The sequence below is a fragment of the Carassius gibelio genome, chromosome A19, assembly GCF_023724105.1.
Source record: "Carassius gibelio isolate Cgi1373 ecotype wild population from Czech Republic chromosome A19, carGib1.2-hapl.c, whole genome shotgun sequence".
Taxonomy (NCBI): Eukaryota; Metazoa; Chordata; class Actinopteri; order Cypriniformes; family Cyprinidae; genus Carassius; species Carassius gibelio.
In genome coordinates this window covers 12,522,053-12,535,356 of record NC_068389.1, presented here as the reverse complement: position 1 = coordinate 12,535,356, position 13,304 = coordinate 12,522,053, and the positions used below count along the sequence as shown (strand labels likewise).

General features: G+C 35.9%; 1 protein-coding gene across 3 annotated transcripts in view; it reads right to left on the bottom strand.

Annotated features, from left to right (window-relative positions):
• The window catches only part of LOC127935721 (ataxin-1-like), a 91,914-nt gene that overhangs the window by 36,402 nt on the left and 42,208 nt on the right, over window positions 1-13,304 (bottom strand). The window lies entirely within an intron of this gene.

Sequence of the window (13,304 nt, the reverse complement as noted above, 5' to 3'; positions counted from 1 at the left end):
TTAAATAAAGACGGTCTCCATTAGAGCTGCTCCGCTCTAAGATCAGAACGTACTGGAGCTGCGGCTAGACTTTGTTTGGTTTCTTTCAGTAACCACCTGTGGTATTCCATAAGGCATAAAGCGGGAATGACATCACATCCTTCAACTCCCAGAAGCACAGATCTTAGATCAGTATTCAGGAGTAGTACTCCACAGCACAGATTGCAGATTGCAGCAAGGAAGCCGTGTATCATCTCTGGGGCATTACTTGAGAAACAAACTGTTGCCTTCAAGGTATTAGATAGCAGCAATCTATTTCCAAGTGGCATGGCCTCTGCTTATGTAGCATTTGTGCTGCAACTAGGCATGTGCAAAAATATTTGAAAAGTTGACTAGTCAACTATTCTCTCGTAACTGGAAGCCTAGTAGAAAAGGCCAATTTCAGGTTCACCTCAGCCAAATTTCTAGCATTTCTTAGCAATCATAAACATCCAAAAAAAATGTCAGACAATGCTCTAATGAATGGAAAAAAGTAGGGGTCTCAATATTTATTTTTTTCTTTAAAGATTGGTTATTCTCAACTAGACATGGCTTTTAGTCCATGTGAAGTACCTAGCTTTGAGATTATCTACTGTACACTGTAGTTTAACCTTAATGCTGACCAAAACCACTTTTTAGCAGATATGTGCATTTCAAATTCATCTTTCTCTCCACTTTGTCACCAAATACTACTACTACTACTACTACTACTACTACTACTACAACTACTAAATGTGAAGTTAAGAAGAAAAAACTTAACAAAAATAAAATAAAATAATAATTATATGTACTTTTATTATTTACATGTGTTTTAAATTTACACACTTTCTTTCCACTTTTTTGCCCTAGCTTCACCAAGGAAGCAGGTTTTATGGCTTGAGTTGTGATGCTAATGAGGACGTTTATCGTTTCATCCCAATGTCATTTTGTGCTTTCTTTGAGGTGCTGTTGTCAAAAGTAATGATGTATGTATCAGTTTGCACTAAAATTGAAAAAAAATTTAATGATGCCAGCATTTCCCGCTAGCATTTCGAGCACTGCTGTGTGGATTCTCAAACACTCTGATTGGCCATTGTGCTCAAGTGCTCAACAGACATGTCTGTGATTGGCTACAATGATCATCACTTTACCGATCATTGTAGCCAATCACAGCCGAGTACGAGAACACAGTGGCCAATCAGAGGTGTTGAGAATCCGCACAAAAGTTCTCGAAATGCTAGCAGGAAATGTGGTATCATCACAAAATGACATACAATTTTAGTACCGACTGGTACAGACATCGGCACTTTTTACAACACTACTTTTTCTTCGTGGTGATTAACAAGCACACTTCTGCCATATCGTCCAATTCTGCAGAGTAATTATCCTTTGTATTGCTTTGGCAACATTGTATTTTGGCAGACATGCTGATATAGCATCAGTGATGAGAGAGAGAGAGAGAGAGAGAGAGAGAGAGAGAGAGAGAGAGAGAGAGAGAGAAAGAGACCAGACAGATGGTCACAGCGGGTGGGTGCAGTAAAATTGTGACAACAGCCATTAGTGCTACAGGAGTCTGAGACCAAGGACAGATAGTGGGATGTGTGAACATGTAAATGAGGGAGTGAATGAGAGAGAAACCTAAATCCAAGTGAGGGGAAAACCAAGACATAAGTGATATAGACAGTCAACACAACATTATATGTAGACATACAGACCATGCTATGGTATCAAAACATGCCAATTTGCTCTGTGCTTGAGAGCTATATGTGGTCTAATTGTAGATGATTCATAAGTGTGTGTTATTTTTTAAATAGACAAATGTTTGGCTACAGCCTGTTTAGAATAGCGCACCACAATAACACTCAAACATACTATGTTCAGTATATTATGCATTAGTGCTGCACAATTAATCGATTAATTTCTAATCACGATTACAATTATGGATGCCACAAAGAGGCAATTAATCGTTCAAAGTTCACTTATGTTGTTATTTGGTGTGCTAAAGATGTAGTTTTCTTTTTTCTACAGGTTTTTCCCATTATTTTCATTTTAGTATAACATTATAATACCATTCATATTTTTACTTTTTTATAATTTAAAAAAGAAACTGATCCGATGTTTATTTGACATTTGAGGCTTAATACTATAGAAAAGCACTAAAGGTTTCTCAGTTACAGTGTTTTCAGCTTGTTTATTCTCAAATAGAAATACGACATGCAGTTGCATCAAACAATGGTATAGACATCATTCAGTGTAAATTGTGATAATCGTAATTAATCATGGCAATTTTAAGGGGAATAATCGACAATTATGATTTTTGTCATAATCGTGCAGCACTAGTATGCAGCAATGTATGTTTGCATGCATATCTGTAATGCACTGTACAGAGTTTGCGTTGGTGTACATTAGACACTATTAATAAAGTGTACAACTCTTTTGTAACGTCTTTGGTAACACTTTAGAATAAGGTTCCATTAGTTAATGTTAGTTAATGTATTAATTAACATGAACAAACAATGAATAATACATTTATTACTGTATTTATTCATCTTCGTTAATGTTAGTTAATGAAAATACAGTTATTCATTGTTAGTTCATGGTTATTCACAGTGCATTAACTAATGTTAACAAGCACAACTTTTGATTTAAATAATGCATTAGTAAATGTTGAAATTAACTTGCACTAAGACTAAATGCTGTAGAAGGATTGTTCTTGCTTAGTTCATGTTAACGAAAGTAGTTAACTAACATTAACTAATGGAACCTTATTCTAAAGTGTTACCACGTCTTTTATAGCAGCCCGACAACATGTCCTAATCAATAATAATAATAAAAAACACTCACTGGTCCAAAAATTTCCCACTGAACAGAACTGCATTATTAAACTTCCTATATGTTCTGACCAGCTGTGACTGTGCGGGATCACACATTTTCACTTTTAGGTCAAAAAGACAACTTTTTGCTAGAATCTGATCATGTTCTGAGCATAACTGAGAACGTTGCGGTGGAATCATCCTGTTGTAGTACTAGTACTCACTAAAGCAAACTGATTTAAAGAGAACCCAGATGCGGTTAATTGTCAATACCATTGCACTAACATTAAAACATACTAGGGGTGCTCCGATCACGATCGGCCGATCGTTAATGCACATCTCGTCAGTAAAGCCGGTCGATCGTGATCGGAGCACCCCTAAAACATACTGTACTGCAGATTTGACAGCTTGAATTTCCTACCTCAAAATGTCTCTATTCCACAACTCAGATGAGCTTCAGAGCGCTGCTGCGAGCACACATTGAATGATCAAGAGTCATGAGGAGATCTGCATAGCTACAGTGAGAAAATGATTACACCAGGTGCTGTTCATCAATAGGTAACCAAGCATGGTACTAATTTCAACGAATCTATTTCGAATTTCCAGAAATCAGAGGTTAAAAAAAAAAAAAAAAAAAAAAATCCTGTGGCTGCATGGTTATATCAGATCTATGTGAAAAGACATATTCAAACACTATTACTGTCACTTTAATGCCTTTTTCTTCTTTCACGTGTCACATGCTTGCAGCTGTGGCCACAAGTCATTAACAGCGATGGGGCAATACTGCAAGCTCAGTCTTTTTATGAAACCCAGCTCGCACGGCCAGCATCCTTTAAACATTTCCTTGAATGTCACTTCCCTCAAAGTCACAATCAGCTCCAGCTCCAGGAGGCCTATCTGAGGCTGTGGTGTTGGGTAAACAAGACTGCCCGGATCACTCAGGTCAGTGTTTAAGGTGACATGTATGTGTATAATGAGAAAAAAGAACAAGACGGCATGCTTACGGCATCTACTACTGTTGCAATTGTCAGCCAAACCTGGACTTGTTTGAATTTGGTGACTAACACATATCATTTCTACTGTACCATTGTGGATCGTACAGTGCCATACTTCCAAGAAATTACATATTGCTTATTTTGTACAATGTGTTTCAGAGGTGACATACTGAATGACAGATGGACAGACGTACTGGAATGAGAATTTTTTGTTATGATTGTCCCACAGAAGTCCTTTCAAACCTTTCAAATATCTCTGCACCTCAGGCCAGCGATGTTTCATCCTCTGTCGAGAGTATCAAAGCACATCTGGGTCTCTGAGACGGTTAACATTTATAACCAAACCTAAAACAAAGACCAGAAATAGATATAGGAAGTGACACTAAGTGGAAACTTTTTTTTTTTTTCAATTCCACATTTGTTGCCACTAGCAGAAATGAAATGAAGTTGCTGTATCTTCTCTGTTATCACTCACCAGATTTCTGTAAGAATTTGATATGGATCTGATCAAATCTGCAGGAATGAACGTTTGCACTTTACTAAAAGTGCACATTTCAGAAACAAGTCTGTATATTAATCTTCACAAATCAACTCGTATTGCAATTATTTAGCATGAATAAAACCTCAAATCATGTGGCTTTTTAAAGATACAGTAGGTGATCGGCCTGTTGAAGGTAAACCCAAAACTCTATATCAACCACTTTCAAAGTAACCACACAAAACAACCACATTAACGACCCATCAGAATAGCTCATCAACACCCTGGGAACCATCCAGAACACCCTCACAACCACATCACAATCAATTAACTGCTCAGAATACCTTGGAAACTACATAGCAACAGCCCACAACACCCTAGCGCTGTGTCCGTGAATATTGCTTTTCAGAAAACATAGTTATTTATACCTACAGTTTTAGAGGGTTCAAAATGAAACTGTCTTGGTATCACATGCATCATATTAAGAGCATTTAGCTCTTATTCTAATGCTGCGTTGGCCTGATTGCATCCCCTTAACATCACATGGGGGATTTCTAATCAGATTGAAGGAAAATAATTAATTCCGATATCTTAGATATTTAAAATTGCCAGCAATGCAACATACTCAGGCATGCATGCACAAACAAAAAGGATCCCTGTTCCCTGTACCTGTTTATGGTTCCTAAAAAAAAGGTTTGTATTATTGTGCAAGTCTGCTCCACAAAGTCCATTTTAGAGTAGAGTAGTGTATGTGTGCGCTGCACAACACAGTGCAGGTTGCAGGTGTAAGGTTCCCATGAGCAGATATAGGACAAGCAGTAAGCCAATACCATCCTTGTAGCAGAGCTCGGTCAGCAGGGAAAGAGAACAGAGAGGATGATGGGGGATGACAGGTCAAGAGGATTCAGGAAGGTTTAGGGGTGAACGGCCCTTTTACAGAGGGCTTTAATTGTCTGATAAGTGTCTGAAATATAATTATAAACTGCTGAACCCAGTCGGCCACATCTGTGTGAGGAGGGAACAGAAATATATTTTTCCACAGCTGAAAATAGTGGGTACACTGAAAAAGTTTATAATTCACATTTTGGTGGCTACATATCAGAAATATTGACTATGTAAAACAAACCAATTAAAAAGTTTAAAACTTGTTTTAATACATTTTAGCCTCAGACATAAGTGAGTCACAACAGACGACTGACTCAGTGAGCAGATTGGAAAGATTGTTTGTATGACTTATAACCCCGAACTGATGCAAGAGATGCAAATATTTTACCAGAATCAAATTTAAAACTGTATTCCCTTAAAAGATGCATGAACATTTTTATGATAAATGTTATGAGCATTTGCAACCTTTCTGAAGCTTGAGAGGTTAGGTTCCCATTAATTTATGTACACTACAGTTCAAAAGTTTGCCAGCAAGATTTATGTTTTTGAAAGAAGTTTTTTATGGTCACCAAGGCTGCATTTATTTGAGGAAAATTACTGTAAAAACAGTGATATTGTGAAATATTATTACAATTTAAAACAACTGATTTCTGTTTTAATAGATTGCAGGCTAATAATTGACATTAAATTATTTACATTGATTTATTAATTTATTTTTAAAATGATAAGTTCATTATTAATAATGCAAAGTCATTACTTCAGTGTCATATGATCCATCAGAAATCATTTTTATAGGCTGATTTACTGCTCAAGAAACATTTCTTCTTATTTATTTTTTACCAGGATTCTTATAAAGAAAGTCAAAAATAACAGTATTTATTTGAAATTAAAATATTTTAAATCATTATAAATGTCACACGTTCATTGATTCATTAATGAATGAAAAATAAATCGTACTAACCCCAGAGTTTTGGATGCTTGCATGGAAAAAAAAAAAATAGTTTAGTTTTCCAAATTTCTCTGTATTCCACTGAAGTCAGGAGTAAATGATGGCAGAATCTAGGATGAACTATTCCTATAAACCTGTGTATTCATTCAATGCATACAAAGACATTTTTATGTCAAATCAAGCCTTTTAAATGTACACATAATGATGCATGAATGCCTTGTACCGTTGTCATAAGGTGCACCATATGCTTTGCACACAGAGTAATCATGGTGCTTTTCTTCCACAGATGGAAGTGGCATGGCAGACACCATCTCTCTTTTCTCACCGGACAGAGAAGTAACAAGATGGAGTTCCTCAAAGGAATTCAGCAGCAGGTGTGTGTGTGTGCAGTAGAGGATAGCGGGTTGAAAGCTTTCCTTCTTTCAACCTACAGAATCCTGCATGCACAGACACACACACACTCACAGCGGCGCAGTCAGTGAGCATGCTCAGTCGCTCGCTTCATTCAAGGTCAGCGCTGAGAGGCAGGTGATGACATCATTACTACAGCAGCTCTTTTATTTCACTGATCAATAGACAAGCAGCAACAAGTTCATCTCAGCTAATGCCAGATAGCTGGAGCCACCCAATGAGAATCCACCCCTCAAATACACACACACACACACACACACACACACACACACACACACATATATATATATATATATATATATGCCAAAAAGTGTAAGCAACCGTGCAGCGAGTGGCTGCGTTTGTAATGATGAGGAATGACTCGATGCTGAGGGATGTTCCCTGTTTTCACAGCAATATTACAGTCTATTCATTCCACCATTTAACATAATGAGACAGGAATAGCTTATTCAGCCAGGGAAAAAGCAATATTTATACACTAAACAAGTGCAGAAAACCAGTGACTCATACTGGAGGATGGATGTCTCGATATAATATTAATGGAAGATGGCTTTGGCTCATACACTATAATATTATTTAATAATGTGCCTTACATCTCTGAAAGTGTGTTTTAGAATGCCATATAATAGGGTGCCGAAAGCAAAAGAAAAGGTGCTATAAAAATATTTTGTCAGAAAAAAAGAAAAAAAAAACTGCTCAATTTTGCCCCATTTAGATATCCCAAATTAACAAATGGTTAAAGGCTTTATTACTACTAAAATTTATATTTATAATTATTATTATTATATTTAAAATAAAATAAAAAACACAAAAAATATTTAAAAAGGGGCCATTAAAGCTTTAATAAAAAGGAGCCATTTTCATATAATAGAAAAAAAATATTTACAATGTAAAAAGACTTTCACAGAAATATACTAAAATATGAAAGCCAATAAACATCAGTCTAATCTGTTTTTAAACAAGTTATAGACTATATAACTATATATGTGTAATTTGCATATATTTTATTTTATTTTAACAAATCTCATTTAACATTTCAAATCAGGAATTAATATTTACGCTTAAACTACTTTTTAAAAAAATTGCCAAACTTTGCCACTACAAGGATACAATTCTAAGCAAAAAAAAACAAACAAACAAACAAACAAACAAAACAAAAAAATGATAATTGTAAAAATTATAATAATTATAATTATAAATGTAATTATATTTCACAATATTACTGGTTTACTATATATTTGATCAAATTAATGCAACCTTGGTGAAAATAAGAGACTTCTAACTAATGAAAAGTAGTGCAGATCTAAGATTATGATTTATATTAGAACCTTAATATGTGATTAAAAAAAGAGAAACTTAATTGGGCTATTTTTTGCAGTGCTAATTATTTTATATCCACCACAAACCATGTATCATAAGGTTTGCTCTATTCATGCAACTTCACAATGAAATATTCTAGATCATTTCAATCAATCAATTTTGATGAATAATTAGACATTTGTTCATGGATTCGGCAGACATGCAGTGCTCCTCAGAAAATACTAAGAATTTGACCGGGTCAGTTGAACACTGATACCTCAGCTGTTGATATAGTCACAAATAAATCATGACAAGCGCAATCATGTCATTATCAATCACAAAGCCTGTCCCTCAACCTACAATCACCATTCAATATGTTCCCTTTGTGCGAAATTACTGGAGAGGTACAGGAGAAAGGGAAGTGGATAGCTCTTCTACACTCTCTCACACACACACACAACTACCTAAAAAGCCACTCAAAGCTCCTGGTCACACTCAAAGTAGTAAAACTCAATCCGTGACAGGTTCATTCAGGGCCGTCTGTGGGTCACTGTGAGGGACTGATGGAGAGATTTGTACTTCCTGTGTTTCTCCTGCTGTGCTCAGCTGGGACAAACGCAGCAGTAATGGATAGTGTGAGGGGCAGGCACTTCTCTCAGGTTACAGTGTCGTACCCCAGGCTGACCTCATTCATTTAAACTGCTCTCTCTCTCTCTCTCTCTCTCTCTCTCTCTCTCTCTCTCTTTGTCAGTGTCAGAGGTGCAGCCTTTCTCTGACAACCTGACTGACATCATTGTCATCCCATCATGTCAGCGTGAGTGTGCTTTCATTTGGCACTGTGGTCTTTTTCTGTCAAAGATTTGTTTACCCTTGCCTGAAAACAAAACTTCTTCAACGACGGGATTACTAGCAGAAATATGAGGAACAGGAACATGACATAGCTGTAAACATGTCAATATATTAAGAGACAGAGCAAAAATGTGTGTGTGGGGGGGGGGGGGGTTGTCTCAGTGAAGACCAGTGTTGTTACTGTTAACTAAAACTATTCAAAATCATTTTCATGAATTGAATAAAGCTACAAATATTAATATTAGATGAAAAAAATACTGTATAAAAAATATAATTACAGCACGTTTTGCTAGTGCAATACTAAAATGCAATTTAATTCAATAACACTTCTTTGCAATCACATGCTAAATTGAATAGCAATTCCTGACTGAAAATAGTTTCAAAGTAAATTATTTTCTTTTTTTTCAGTGTACTAATGTGCATAACTCAGATTTATAATGTAAAAAAAGTTTTACTGTTCTTTTTTTTTTTCTTTTCTTTCATGCACCCAATTGAGTCTTAATTATTGCATGAGTGTCAAATATGGCTAAAAGCAAACTACAATGTTTCATTTCATCAATGTTTCATGCAATTTCATCAAACTCTGGAAATTTCCTTCATGTGCAGACGCTGCGTCATTCTCCACATGCTCATTTCTGACCACAGCATTTACAGAAATGTTTGCCATTGGATGAGATGGTTCAGACAAACAGAGTTTTGTGACTTGGAATTGGCTCTGGTCTATTTATTCACATTCAGAGAGGACAAGCAAATGAATCAAGCACCAACACACTTCACATGCGTAGGTTTACACTTCCAGTCAAACCTCAGCAACTGAGCCTCACACAAGCTCACAGACAGATAAAAACATCATGTGTATGAAAAAGAATCAAAGCTGCAGATATACAAAGGCAGATGAATAGATACAACAGCAAAAAAGGAAGAAAATAAAAGAGAAAGTGAGTGAAAGACAAGAACGTGGGAGAAAGATGGGAGAGTCTTCAGATCTTGAAATGTTCAAAGCCCTGATGACTCCTCCGAAGTGTGTATGGGACCGCCGCTCCTTCGGACCACCTACTGTGAGACGAGCCTGAAAGCAGATCAAACTAGCTTTGTGCTGACATTGAAAACTCATTCATACATAATTCATAGTATATAAGTCCTCTGAAAATTCAGAAACGCGATACAGTAAGATTACATATTGTATATATAAGTTAAATGACTGCCTTTATTTCTATACACACACTGGATGAACAAGATTAAACAAGAATGATAATGCAGTACTGTTTTTAGACACCAGATGGTGCTGTATTTCAGTGAATTTGAGGGAAAAACGAGAACAGTTCTAGGATCAGTAAGAATATTTACACAAGAAATACTTGTAGTCAACAGGAGGGTCTCAGTGTGATGAGGTGAAGGATTATCCAATCAGATCTCAAGATTTGCACAACATTATTATCTGCTGTATATGGCACAGTGTAAATCACCGTGGAAGAAACCTGAGGTATAATATCAGCACATGGTTGGGCTACCATATGGTCTCAGTTTGCATTTGAGCAAGCGGCGCTGAGTCTGACAACAGGCTGTAAAACACCTCGCTGTGAAGATGTTCAAGACACGACAGTTGTCGGTCCACATCTAATGTGAAAAAGAAATGTGATGTGATTTAGGATTTTGAATCAATGAGATTGCTTGGTGGGTGGAGTTTCTTAGTTACTACAATAGAAAGCAAGGCTGTAACCAAAATCACTTCCTATACTCTCATTCACTATTCGGGTGGCCATCTGTCTGGTTTTAGGTCAGACAGTCTAGTTTTGACAGTCCAACGCCTACAAGTGATGACTGTTAATAATAGCCTTTCAGAAATAAACTGAAGAGTAGGCTATATTTAAGTTACTATGAAGTGATGCACATTTTAGACACAATATTGTCAATATCAACTGTTTCTACTCTATTCTACCAACAAACTCCAAAAAAAGTCACAACAGAACCATTGGTCTCTCCAAACATTACAGTTTGATTCATTAAATTAATGAGCATTTTAATATTATTTTATTTATAAATTGGTTGGGTCAGCGATTCAGTGACCCATTTATAAAGACTTCACTTGATTCACTAATTTATTTTCCCCCCAACATTTCATATATATGTAAATTTAATGTATTTCATAATTAAAACATTAATCTCAACATGATTTATGCATTTCTAACTGTGGTGTAAATGCATTCATGGAATCTCTTTTTTTCCCTCTAAATTTAAAGATTAAATGTAGGAATATACATTAAAGGGGACACATGCTTTTTTAAAAGGCCTTTTGAAGTTCTGTCACTGCTTATAAATTGGGGATTCTTTTTTTTAGTTTATAATCCTCGCTGAATTCATCAAAGCACATTTTTGGGGGGTGTTTTAGAAACACACACCATAACTGCTCCATTAATGTTTCATCCACTGAATGAGAGAATGAAAACGGTCAGCTGTTGAATGTACATCCGTTGTATGCTCATTATTGCAGTGCATTATGGGATTGTATGAGCACATTTTAAAATGACCACTATGTTTTCGGACACCACTACAAATGGCTGTTTCCTCATATGGTGCACTATATAAGAGTATAGGGGGTGATTCCAGACACAGCGCAAGAGACTGACAAAATCATGCCAAAGTTGGCCATAGGACCCTCAGCGGGGACTGGACAGACCACTTCGTGCATTCAACTTCATGCCTGGCTTAGATATGTTATAACATGAAGCTCTGCACTGTCTGCAACAGCAAACGGAGTTTGTATGCAAATGTTTTGAAATGGTGGGTAGGTGGGTGGTTGCTTGAGATCACTACAATAAGGGAAACAGCCCAAAATCTGATTAAACACCTCCAGGTCATGTAGTGAGTGTAAACATGTGAAAAAAGAGAGAAGGTATGTACAAATGAGAGGCAAGCCCCGTGCAGGAGAATACGGGTTTAGCAAAGCAACCTTTGACAGTCTGATGCTTAAATATGACATTTTTACAAGCAGTTTTAAGGGAGTCCCACAGCCTGGCGCCGTGAGGAGAACAGACTAGTGAGCATGTAATTCTTACAATACACCGCATATTTGGCAAACTTTCATCCATTAATTGTGAGATTCCCGTAACGCATTTTTCTTCAAAGGTTTTCCATCATACAGTAGCGTAAGCGTGTGAGTCTATTCTGAACAAACTGCACACAAATACAAAATCTGTGCAGACGGATGTCACAGATCCATGTTTAACTGGGTTACATGTCGCTTTAAGCATTCACTTGTTTGAACTCCAAATTGCCCTCTCGAGTGCACTGAAGTATGCACGTTTGCACGAGAATGTGTCACTTTAAGAGCGATGTGGTGTTCATTGAGGCAATCGCACGTTGCGGGTCTATTTATAACCTCTGTCTTTGAGGTCTCCATTACATTTGCATGGAAGCCGTGCACTCACACTTCCCTCGCATCTCATTTACATATGCCGTGTGGTTTTTCAGCTGTGGGTAACCATTGCGCTTGCCTTAGTTACGTGTGTGTTTATGCATACATGTGAGCAAACATGTTTGCGTTTCACTATCGCAGTAGCGGTCACAACCCTTGGTAACATCAGCTGAAAAAAAAAGCAAAACAAATATGAATTTTCCACGAAACTAAAATAAAATTAAATATGACCTATGTGGTTTATACATACATTTCTAAAATTAAAATAATAATAATAATTCATGTAAGTGAAATATAATCCAACAGTATATTTCAAAAAAATACCTGGGTTATCTTTACCCGTTTCAAAAATAAAAAACATAATTAAAATGAAATACAAAATTCTACAATAACAAATTCTACAAAAAATCTAGATTATATATATATATATATATATATATATATATATATATATATATATATATATATATGTATTTTATACTCACTTATAAAAAATGAGCTCTCTACCGGTTTAAAAAATAAAATACAAAATAAAATAAATTAATGTAAATAAATAATTAGATGTAATCTACAATAACGACTAAAAATAAATCTCTACCCATTTCGAAAAAATAATAAAAATACAACATTAAAACTAATACAACAATTAAACTAAATGGAAATAAATTGATCTCCATAATCTATAAACATGAACAAAAAAAAAAAAGAAATAAAACAATAAAATTTGAAATTATTCTATAATCAACTTACAAAATAAAATGATCAATAAATAAATAATATAAAAAATAAATGAATAAAAAACATAAATGAATTAACTAATTTTATTTGTATAGCATGAACCCTATGCCACAGCAGAAAGCGATTTCACTCTTGAAGATCGCTTATATTGCCTATGGCAGTATTTTGCACTATTGTTAACCACAATTGCTACAATGCATGTAGTAGAGCATGTGTGTGCTTGTAAGTCAGAAGGCTGTGCTTTCATTTCTCGTTACTACAGTGTGTTTGTGTGTGCGGTTGAGCAGGACGGTTTGTACTCCAGCAAGGCCGGCCACATGAGTGTTTATGATGAGTCACTGCCTGAAACAGCAGGGGGAGATTACTTACACTCACTACACAAGCGTGTGAAAGCTAGCATGTGTGTATGCGTGTGTGAGAGAATTATCTCGCCGTGCAAAATCTGCATTAGTATCGGCCATGTTTAAGTAAAAGA